Genomic DNA, 10,290 nt, shown 5'->3' with positions numbered 1-10,290 from the left:
CACCTATCTATTTCTTGCTCTGAGAATACACATATATTCCACAACCTCAATACAATACCCTCATACAAAGAGAGGGGTTGCCTTCTAGGGTAAAAAACCCTAAACTAAACATAAATTCTACCATTAGATCATCTGCCTAATGAATGGCCCAGATTGACTAGAAATTACTATACTTTTACAAGGAGGGGTGTACAATCTTCCAGGGGTATACATCCAGTTGAAACAAAGACCTCTAAATTAGGATGATAATCATGCTCCACACCCAACATCACCATGTTTTTGTTGGTGATATTTGCATGTAACCTCCAACTACTAAAAATAACTCCCTAGAATCAAGGGATGCTTTTTGCATGTTTCTTTTTAATATTTCAGGAAAAATCAGCCCATGCTGGAAGTCATGTTTTCTTGGTCCCAGGCGGAACTGGTCAACCTGAAGGCACATGCAATAGCCTACTTGGCTGAGGGTAACTTTTGTGCAGTTTCTGTGAGGAAGCTAGGCTAGTTGTCTAGATGAATTGCATAATTTCTCAGAGTAGCAGCTGACTGCTGCTTAGAATTGCACAATTTATGGGCCAAGTTGCCTTGGCGGGCCAGATTACGCAGTTTTGACTGGGAATGTTGTCTTATAGGATTGTGTAGTTTCTAACCTCAGCATGCTCATAGGGGCTTCACTGGGGGGAAAATACCATACCACATGCATTCATATTGGGACATATATATTGAGGGAAAGGCGACATAATATATTAGGGGATATATAGGGGGTAAAGGTTTTTTATATTAGAAGGTATAAAAAATGGAGCTCAAAATTAATGACAAAATATAAAGGGCTATAAAAAATGTTAATGAAAAAATGGAAACCTACAATATCTAGTGAAAGTAGGGGTTTTTTAAATTTGGAAGGTGTATTGGATTGCATTGGTAGGGGGTTAAATAATGTGATTTTATGAGGTATTTTCCAATATGTAGTCAACTTATGGGTATTATTTAGTATGCCACGAATGCACATGATATGTTACAGGTTCAATGAGTGAATCCCATGTGAGTAGGCTGCCAGTGAGATTTGCACAAATTTTGGAGGGAAGACTCGTTCCCCTCCAGAATTGTGTAATTTCTTGAGGGAGATTCTCAGCGAGCAGCTAGACCAAGTCCAGAGTAGTAGCCTATGAGGGGAGTGAAGCAAGCTATCATTCACAGGCTGGCAAGTTGCTAGAAAACCACTGAAGCTCATGTACTTGACAGTGCAATACATGCTACTGAGGATGGTTAGTAGGGATGCTCCAAAATGAAGCTAAGGAAAATTTTTGGAGGGTGGTTGTAGCTGCTACAACAACTTGCTATTATGTGGCTTTGATGGTTCTTTATGATGGTTATTATTCTCGTTATATGTTGGTTATAAGCATGGTTTCATAACATTTTCTAGTTTTGGCTCTTGATACGTTTGGTTTGTTCATGAATTGTTATACTTAGGAGTTTGAATAATGTCATGGTAGCCCTCATCTCATGTTTATCCCAGTAGGTCGGTCAAAGTGGGTAAATGTGGGAGGGGTGGTTACAATGATTATGCAAATCCTTTATAAGCGTGTGTCTATTACATGAATTGTAATAAAAAATTTGTGAGTTATTTTAGCATTTTATAAATACTATATGATTTTGAAGATGGCTTGACATAATAAACTAAGACTCTTATAATTTAAAATCATTAAAATTTGAAAAATAAACAAATAATTATCTCTTTCACTTAAATGGATAATCATGTTGATAAGTATGGATGATAGAGATTTAACCTCTATGAAATATATTTTAGTAGTTGTCAAAATAGAGTGTTGAAATTTGTCTGAAAGCTAGTTATGATCCTTTTGATTTTGAATTAAATTTAAAAAATGTTATACCCATGAGGTGTAGATGAGTTGGTACCCCACATTGCCTTAGTTTCAACCACATTTGTGGGAATTAAAGTATCCCATCTCCATAGAATCCCACTACCATCCAATAGATTTGTTAATCCTAGTTACAAAATAACAATAGGAAAAATTTATAAAATTAAAAGAAAATAAATAAAATTGAAAAAGAGAGAAAATTAAAACAAAATAAATATATATAAAATGTTTTCGTTGTGAACTGATGTATGGTTTTTTTTTATGGATGTGGTATTGATAATCAATGGTATTGACCCATGATATTGTAATAAAACCTATTTACAAGCTATTAAAATCCATGATAAAGTATGAGCGAACAAATCTTCATGGTTAATAAAAGTGTTAATTGTTTTTTTAAATGTATATATGGTTAATTCTTACATTATTTTCTTTTACAATAATTATTGATCATAATAATTCAAAATAAAGTTATAATTTACTTCATTGTTATGATGTCTCTTTTTAGAGCTTGGGAATGTGAGATGTATCATGAAGCAAGTATTTTGACACTTATCATGGATATATTCCTATAGACAAACCTTTTAATATTTTATCTATGATTTTTCCCTACCACTTATTTTCACTATTATTTCCCCCACCTTCCACTTGTACCACTTGCCCTTTTTGACTGTTGGTTGGGAAAATCATAGAAAAAACATGAAAACACCCCACAATATGACCTTTGTGGGGTGAAATAATATAGAAAACATTAAAAATGTTTAAAATGTGTGTATGAGGGTGGATGAGGGCATGACTGAGGAAATAATAGAGAATTTTTTTTATTTTTTTATTTTATATAAGTTTTCTCTGTTATCCCCACCACCCCAATACGATGGTAGGGGATAGGGGAAAATAAAAGATAAAACCTAAAAACTAGGGAGGGGTTGGTTGAAATAATAGAGAAAACATACATTCTCTACACCAGTATGAGGCTGGGTGGTAGAGGAAATTATAGAGGAACCATAGGTCTGCAACCTTTTTTTAATTATTTCCTTTGTGCCCACCGATTTTTTCTATGGTAGTTTTCCTTAAAAACACCCTAGAATATGAGGGTTGAGATAAGAAAATCATATATAAATCATAAAAGCATTGCTAAATACAAAGATAGAAAATAAAATAGCATTTTTAAAATAATTTTCATATTAATATTACTATCCAATTTTAAAGTCACCACCAATTGGTGTATGAGACCCTTTTGTTGATGGGACAAGGGACCCACCTCAAGAATGATTTGACTACTGAGTCTAGGAAGACATACAAACTCTACCCCCTCCAGTTTTGAACTTGTGGCCTCTTAGGAAAAAACACATGCTTTTAACCATTAAGTGAATCAACTATTATGTGTACAAACTTTTTAAATTATTTTTCTTATTTCTTACATTTTGGATTTATTAAATCCAAAAAAATCACGGTTATCATTTTTTTAATAAGTTTTCTATTATTTCATTCACACCTACATATAAAATGGAAAAATAAAAATATATATAGAGATAAATATCCCACTTCAATCCCGCTTCTTCACTAGTATAAACATCAAAACACAAAACATCCTTAAAAAACAATATCAAAAACTCTTCCACCAAAAATATAAATATATATTTCCATGTCATTTGTTTCAACTTTTTATATTATTTTTCTGACCTATATTTCAGGATTAGTTTTATTTTTAGTAGTTGTCTATAATGAGACTTTTTGGAAGCCTTTCCAGTGGGTTTTTTCCAGTCAAAATCCGGCAGCAATTTATTGGAATGGCAAGTTTGATAGCTAGTTTCTGCACAATCAAAGCCTCCCAGGGGTTGAGATTTTTATCAGAAGAATGACTTTATTTTTCAGGTTTTTTCAATTGTTGCTTCATTCTTATGTTCTCTCTTTTGGCCTTCTTTAACTTATATAGAGTAGTAATCAACTCTCCTTCAAGATTTACTTTATATTATTCTTCATCTAGCTCATTAGGGGAACTAACATGTTCAAATCTAAGGTATATTTCACTTTCAACTTCCTTTTCTTATGAATCTGATATATCTTTCTGATTGGATTTAATTTCTTTAACAATATGATGATCCTATCTAGGGTGTATGTATATATGCGGAAGAGTTATTCTTATTTCCTTTCCTGCTTCATCAACTTGTCCTTCTATAACTCCCTGCGGTTGAGATAAGAGAATCATATATAAATCATAAAAGCATTGCTAAATATAGAGATAGAAAATACAATAAAATGAAATAGCATTTTTAAAATAATTTTCATATTATTATTATTATACAATTTTAAGGTCACCACCAATTGGTGTATGAGACCCTCTTGTTTGTGGGACAAGGAACCCCCCTCCACAATGATTTGACTACTAAGTTTAGGAAGACATACAAACTCTACCCCTCTAGTTTTGAACTTCGGACCTCTTAAGAGAAAACAAATGCTTTTAACCATTAAATGAATCAAATATTATGTGTACCAAATTTTTAAATTATTTTTCTTATTTTTTACATTTTGGATCTTTTAAATAAAAAAATAAAACCATTATTAACATTTTTTTAATAAGTTTTCCATTATTTCATTCACACCGGCCTATTAGAAAATAAAAAAATTAATATATATATATATATATATATATATATATATATATATATATATATATATATATATATTCTTAGATAAGCATCCCACTTCTTCCCTGCTATTAACATCAAAGCATAAAACATCTTTAAAAACAATATCAAAAAACTCCTCCACCAAAAACATAAATATATATTTCCATGTATGTTTCAACTTTTTATATTACTTTTGGACTAGTTTTACTTTTAAGCTCCCATATCCACGGGAGTGAAGACTATTTCAAATCACTATATTTAATTTAAAATCTGTAAACCGTTATTGCTCGATCACTCAACTAACTTCTCAACCAATAGATTATGAACTTCCAAATCAAGAAATTGATGAATTTTTATTATTACTAAATGACCGTGAATATAAAGTTGACTTGAGTTCATAATCAGAATTTAACTCCTTCTAGTTTTGAACTTGTGATTTCTTAGGAGAAAACACATGCTTTTAACCATGAAATGAATCAACTATTATATGTACCAACTTTTTAAATTATTTTTCTTATTTTTTACATTTTGAATTTATTAAATCCAAAAAAATTCATTGTTATCATTTTTTTAATAAATTTTCTATTATTTCATTTACACCTACCTACCTATAAAATGGAAAATGGAAAAATAGAAATATATATAGAGATAAATATCCCACTTCAATCCAGCTTCTTCACTAGTATAAACATCAAAACACAAAACATCCTTAAAAAACAATATCAAAAACTCTTCCACCAAAAATATAAATATATATTTCCATGTCATTTGTTTCAAACTTTTTATATTATTTTTCTGACCTATATTTCAGGATTAGTTTTATTTTTAAGCTCCCATTTCCACGGGAGTGAAGAATATTCAAATCGCTATATTTAATTTAAAATTTGGAAATTCTGGAACAGTTATTGCTCGACCACTCAACTAAGTTTCCCACCAATAAATTATGAATTCTCAAGGAACTTCCAATATTACTAAATGAGAGTGAATGTAAAGCCGACGTGCGTAATATTTCATAACCAGAATTTACTATCAATATATATTGTATAACCAGAATTTACAATAGATGTTCAATTTATATCAATCAACAATCTTCGCCTCTGAATTGATCCGGTTGAGCTGTAAATATGGAAATGCAAAAAGTGGCTCTGCGTCTTGCTTCATTGTTGGAAGAATCGTCAGACGACTTTAAAACCCAGATACTTGCTCGGCTGCCGGTGGAGTCTGTGTTCAGATATCGCATGGTTTGTAAGCAATGGAACGATTTCCTCTCTTCAAACCATTTCCTGACAAAGTGGGGTGAGGTTCAGGGTCCTCTCAACACTGAGCAGCCACGGCTAGTTTTGTTGAACGAGAATCCTAAATTGGCAAGCGCGTCTTTCTGTTTCCACACACGCACATGGATTAAGTCTTCCTTCACCTTGTCTTTCCTAGAGGACTGTGTATCGCAAAGACTCGGTGGCAGGACTAATATTGGTCAGCAGCGCAGTCCACGCCTGCAACCGGGGTATCTACTACAAAGACTCGGTGGCATGACTAATATTTGCAGTCGGGGTATCTACTACAAAGACTCGGTGGCAGGACTAATATTGGTCAGCAATCGCAGAATTTATGGGAAGCTCTGTAACCCTTATACACGAACCGTCTTGGACATTCCAGCCCCACAATTAGACCCCTACTCTGATTGCCTCGTTGTCAGTAAGGAGCGATCCTCCCACAAACTTAAAGTTATAGCCATTGGAAACGCCTTGAATGAAAATGGAGCGTTCGAAAGATATAAAGTGGAAATTTACGAGCCGTCCCAAAAGACATGGAATATTGGTGGATACTTTCCGGAGGATTTAAGGCTGCGACCATGCTCCGAGCTTCTTTTCCACAACGGTTCATTCTACACTTACCGCCTAAAAGACATTGTGTGTTTCACAATTCCAATGGAGGAAAACAGTTCAGCTCTAGCGCTCAACCCCATTCCTATTGCTGTGCATTTTGTTCCATTCCCTGAAATAGTGCAGAATAGGAATGAGTTTGTAGTGTCTTCGCCACAAATGATCAAATGTGGTTCGCGTCTACTATTAGTCGCAGCCAAAGGGATATTACTCCAAAGGGACGGCGATGTGGAGATGGAAATGGAAATGGAGATGGTGATGGAGGGCGATGTGGGGATGGAGTTTGAGACTGTGATTATTGTGTGGGAGTTGAAGAAAGAGGAGGGCAACGAATGGGTGGAGATCGCCCGGATGCCTTCTTTCTTATGCAGGGAATGGATGGCACAACAATTCACACCTCATGAATTGGATTTAATTCCTAGGGAATTGAATTTTCTATGGAATTGCTACACCGGAGTGGGAGATCACGTGTGTTTTGTGCCCGAGTTGGTCGTATCATCACCAGTGGTAAAGGTGGTGGCTTCCTAGCTGTCCCAAAAGTTATTTCTGCAACGGAGACGGAGACGAGACTTACAGTAAATTATACAAAGCTATAGCCTTTGAACCAAGCCCTCACATAGAAGTGGAGTAAAACGATTTATCTGAAATAAGACAGGTTTCGAATTTGGTATAATAGCTACGATAACCATGTCTTTTTAGGGTCTGGATTTTGAAAGAAAATAGGAATATTTAACCTCCGAATTTAATAGTTCTGTTATGCCAAAAAGTAAGACAGGTTTAGAATTTGGTATAATAGCCACGATAACATTGGTGTTTTTAGGGTCTGGATTTGGATAGAAAATGATTTTCTCTTTTACGAATATTTAACCTCTGAATTTAATAAGTCTGTCGTGACAAAAGTTAATTTCTGAGGTAAATTGTTCTTAATTGGTTTCTTATTATTTTATTTGAATGTTAATAGGTTAAACTAAGTTTCTCATTTAGCAATTATGTATCATTTAGAAAGTTTCATGTGGTTGACATTATTGTATTATTGTAAATGTGGTGCAACAACTTTTTATTATTGTAAATGTTTCTTATGTGCTACAAAGTTATATGCAAAATTGGAATATGCAAGAAGTTGGATAGGGATATTTCTTTATCTAGATCAGTTTGACTTGATTCATAGTTGTTTCAAAATCCTTCTATAAAAAAATTCAAGCTGAACAAGTGGGTTAATGTTACATGAGGATGAGCACAAGTCATTTTTTTCTTGTTGGAATTTCAACATTTTTGAGTTGGTTTTTGAAAATGATCTTCAAATCCTATTTTTCAAGTATTGAATTAATAGTTGAGAGGGTTGACCTTTGCAAGGTTAGGTTGAAGGCTCCTCTCTTCACAAGTCCTTTGGGAGCATGTATCCTAGATTAATTGAATGAACTGTATTTGCACCCTTAACTATTGAATTGAAATGTTTCTCTTGAAATTAGCTATAGACCTATTGGGCTAAGTTATTGGTGGCATAAGAAGGATGATGTTGACTATATGTGTGAGGAGAATTCTTACATAAGTTTAACATGTGTTCCTAATACTATTCATGACATATCTTGGTGGCTTGTAGAATGGGAAAAATCCATTTGTGCCATCATCCTTCCATTGGACATTGATAGGACATGTAAGTGGAGTTGTTTGCATGTTTCCCTATGTATGTGTTAAGTGCATGATTGATTAGTAACATGAAGTGCTCAGACTCTAGAATTTGTGTAACCTCTATGGCTTGGAGTATAGTTGAAAGCACCCCTTTATTTACATATAAACATTTTCTCTAAGATTATAAGACCTTAAGATGCAATTTAAGAAGTTGTGGTTTATGCTTGAGTCTTTGAGTGTTACACATCAATTTATCACCATGGCACTTGATCAGTTTATGGGTCTTTTTACCATCCATGAACATGTCTAATTGAACTCCCTTAGAAGTCAAACAACCAACAATATATTGAGAAAGATGGGAAAGTTGGGAAAAATAGTTGACACCTTGTCAAGTATCACATGCGTTGATTTTCCTAGCTATTCCCACTCATTCACGGGAATTAACTTTGAGAAAAGCGTAGAGCCACTATAGACCCCGTAGGTGAACCAAAGAAAGTAAAAATAAAAAGTACATTCTAGAAACATACTTGGTCAAATATTTCCTAATTGAAAGCTTCTAGGTGATCACTATTCGAGTTATAACACTTAACTAATCCCTCAATTAGGGGATCCCACCCTCCTCTTTTCTAGTTTACGATTGGAAAACTTATCATCTAAGGAGGAGATTGAAGGCATTTGGGAGGAACCTCACAACATCAAGGTGAAAGTTGTAAGGATCTTCTTTATCTTTAATTAATATAGTTGTTTAAAGTGTTTATAAAGGAAAATTGAATTCATAATCTCGTTGATCATTTGGTTAAGTTTGTTTGGATTATTATATTGCATATGCTTTTGATCCTTTTCTTGTTTATGATTGCAGATCTTATCAGGTATTGAGGAATTGCATCAAGTTACAACAAGGGATCTTTATTGAGAATTTCATTAAATAGGTAAGTGGCTCATCCATTGACTTTAATACTTATAATTCAAACAAGTCCAACTTAGGGAAATAGTTAGTTCAATTGCCTGCTTGTTTCTAGTTTCCATCAAGTATCTAGGGAAATCCCTCTTGTGAGCTAGAGGGATTTATCCACTATAACAATTTGGTGACTCTGTTGTGGCACTTTTCTGTTCTCTTCCTTTTCCTTGGTTTGGCCTGAGTCTATGAATTGATGACATTTTAGATCTGTGTGGTTGATTTCTTGATTTTCTATTTTCTCTTGGGTTTATGATATCTGCATTGATTTTTTTCACCAACATAGCACATATTTGTGCATGTGCTTTGTTTTGTATTTCTAACCTATGCACCCCTTTGAAATTTTTGAACATTTAGCTTTTATTTCAACCCAGACTTGAATTTAATTTTATGGAAGTGTTATTATCATTCTTTGGATTGTATTATGTCTCTTATGAACTCATTGGAGTGCTTTGTTAAGATTTTTTGAGAATTAGGTCTTTTTGTAGAAATTGGTTAGGGTTTGTCTACTGATCAAAACAAGATAGGTTATCCTTTAGTTTGTGACATCCTTGCATTATTCTATCAAATACACCAATTAACGTTTTAATATTGCTTACTTGTGATCAATTCCATATTGAATTGCAAATTAGGGTTTCTTTAGATTTATTGGTTTTGTGAAGGAATTGTTGTCATTTTTTGATAAAAGCGAATTGTTGCTTTTCAATTTTGTAAATTTCTCACAATTTCACTGCTGATATCTTTAAATTAAAGCATTCATAGGGAAAACGTATTTTTCTCGAAATTCTCTTGATTGATTTATGTGTGCTTGGAAGTTTTGAGTGATAAATGATAAAAGAGTATTTTTGGGTTGCTTGATATTTAAGTAAATATGGAACTTAGCTTAATTCCATATTTTCGTTGCATTGAGATGGAATTGATTGTTTTATGAAAAGTTGGAAAAGTTGTGAGTTTTGTATTTCATTTTGGAAAAAATCTGAGAAACTCTTTCTTTCCTCTAATTAGCTTTTCATCGAATTTGAAAAGCACAAATTGTATATTTGAGTGCATTAAGATTTTGAGTTGTGTCATAATATCATTGGTTGCACTTACATCACTTATTGAGTAAAGAACAACTTAATAATACAACATTAATTAAAATTCATCTATAATTTTACATTATTTAGGGCTCTTACCACCAATATCTTCTCAAAATCCAATTTCAGGTTCACCTCTAACTCTCATCCCATGATCATCATAAGTAATTGTTCTACTTACTTCGCAAGTCGCGGTGAAACCAATCATTCTTAAAATTGTTCCTACAATTCAGGCGATACCCC

This window comes from Pinus tabuliformis, chromosome 1_1 (assembly GCF_031772625.1).
Source record: "Pinus tabuliformis cultivar Carrire ecotype Pingquan chromosome 1_1, CPIR1, whole genome shotgun sequence".
In the NCBI taxonomy this organism is placed as follows: Eukaryota; Viridiplantae; Streptophyta; class Pinopsida; order Pinales; family Pinaceae; genus Pinus; species Pinus tabuliformis.
The sequence above is the reverse complement of the archived record's forward strand: the minus strand, read 5'-3'. Positions refer to the sequence as shown.